We start from the raw sequence: 2,623 nt of genomic DNA, 5'->3' as shown, positions 1-2,623 counted from the left end.
TGCAAATTTATTCGTGAAAAACATTATCTGCATATTTAACACCCAATTTCACTTCAAATTTTAATTCTTCTACCAGATGTCATCTTTGTAATCTTCTTAAAAGGTTTCAACAAAGAAAAATTGCAAAAGACAAAGTTTTCCCTATTTCTTTGATTTTACAATTTCTTATGTATTTCATTTTTTAAATGGGAATTATCACAGACCATTTAAAAACTAAATTAAGCCTTATTAATTAAGTAGACCAATTAGAATGAAAAATAATCACCCTTTTATGAATTTCATCTCCCATAGACTTTGTACACATAGAAAAAAATGAGCCAGTTTTGGCATGACATTTTCTCATAATTATTTCTGTCCCATATTTCTTTGCATGTTTGTAAAATTGTAATTGTTTTCTGATGTATTGTATTTGTACTTTTTATATTGGTCAAATGAATAATAATAACATTATATCTAATAATAAAAAGTCATGTGGCGTCGCGATTCTATACCCGTACATCACGAATTTGGTCTAAAAAATTGCGCGAGACTTCAAAGAAAAAAAAATCATAAAATTTTGATGATGTATTTCTAGGGTTAAAATTAGCTGATTTGGTTACTCGTTTCCAGTGCATGTGAATACTTTAAAGCATTTGCATTCACATAAACAGAACACCTGGAGAGCGTTTCATGAAAGGACTTGTCAGACGTTTTATCCGACAGTTACTATAGTAACAGTGCTTCTCAACCAATCAGAATCCAGGAAAGTGATCAGATCTGACAACTTGTCGGACGAAAATATTGATGAAACGCCCCCCAGGCCACCTGTTTAAGATAAGATTGATAATCATGTTTAGTTGAAGGTAGTCTGCAGGCACAGACCCTGATTGAAACTGTTTTAAAGTGGGTCTTCCTACAAAGACTAGCACATATAAAACTTGCTGTTTCAATTCAGTCATTGTAGGCTTTGCATTCAGACCCCTTAACTGGAGTGAAGGGTCTACACAAACACACACACACTCTCTCACCAAAACACACAATCACAAAAACAAACACACACACCCCACTCCCACAAAAACAAACACACACACAACCTCTCACAAAAACAAACACACACACAACCTCTCACAAAACACACCCTAACTCTCACAAAAACACACCCTAACTCTCACAAAAACACACACACTCCAGTGACTCTACACACCCTCTCACAAGAACACACACCCATAAAAAACACCCACCAACTCACACGCACAAAGAAATTGCACAAAAATGGTCCAGTCTATACAGTTCATTCCAGCATATACATATTCATTTTTGCATATAATACATTTAATTATATCAAGGCTTGGAGGCACATTTACATTGGATATATATATATTCTTTGTATAAGTCCTACATGTAAGAGAGGCACATAAACAAATATCTACAGTTGCATGCAGTGTATTAAATATACATTTTCAATTTCAGCAATAAAACACATTTTTCTTTACATAACACTAACAATGGACCGAAAAGAAGTGAAAGCAAAAAAAAAATATCAGTTTATAATTATTTATTCATGATTACATTTTCATTATTGAGATAAAGATCTTTCACTTTATTTGATGAAACTTGAAATATGGGTATGTGTACTTGACACATGAGTGGAGAAAGAGAATTCAAAGTAAAGGTATCAAAGGGGTACTCCGGGCTGAATAACATGGTCTTTCCATATACACGAGGAAATGCAAGAACTGTTACCACGGCTAGGATGATAGGATCCTACTTGGGTAACACACATTTTGTCATATCTCAACCAAAGCAGGGCAAAATTGCCAAAAATATACAGTACAGAAGAATGGTCTGCTCGTTGAGAAGAGCACTTGCAGCTGTAATCCATGAAATTTTCTTTTGATGCAGTCAAGAATAATGATTACTGAGTAGCAATCATCATCCACTTGTCAAGCCACTACTGCATAGTTTGCCCTTAGCCCTTGACCGTTTGGGTCAAATATTTGGTAAAGTCCTGCGCAACTCGTAAAATGACCCTAGGTTTTTCATCACATGAGGCAAAACCATCGTTGGAGAAGGCAAACCCCTGTTACAAGCCATGGAAAACCTAAATCACGCGGGCCAGTTATTTAAGTATCTAAACATGTGTTTATTTTGCCTCGATGGGTCCGGAAAAAAAACTAAACCACAATTACATACGCAGCGTGCCGATTCAAGCAAACTTGTTCGCCATCGCATGCAGTCATTTTTATTTCTCTTTATTAATTTCCTTATTTCGGGCCGATTTTCTTTGTTCGAAATGAAAACAAATTAAATTGAATTTTAAAATACAATATGCCTTTGAAAACTTCATTAAATATCAAATACAATAATTCAATTCTGAAAGGCCTACTACAGGCAGAGCTGCTCTTACGTAATATCAGAGCTGTTATTAATGGTCTTACCCCTATGGCTTGCCTGCGGAGGAGAAATGTTACAGAAGAGGGATTATCGGGCGATTCAGGGTTGATAGCGCTTCGAAATGAAATATCTTGGTTCCTCCAACGAGGATTTTGTTCTCGGGATATATGACAACAGCAAAGCCCTGAGCTAGTGCAGTCGCCTCTCCAACAAGGGTTTGACGTAATGTTAAAATGGCCCTCTGGTCTTC

This window comes from Lytechinus variegatus, chromosome 8, assembly GCF_018143015.1.
Source record: "Lytechinus variegatus isolate NC3 chromosome 8, Lvar_3.0, whole genome shotgun sequence".
Taxonomy (NCBI): domain Eukaryota; kingdom Metazoa; phylum Echinodermata; class Echinoidea; order Temnopleuroida; family Toxopneustidae; genus Lytechinus; species Lytechinus variegatus.
The sequence above is the reverse complement of the archived record's forward strand: the minus strand, read 5'-3'. Positions refer to the sequence as shown.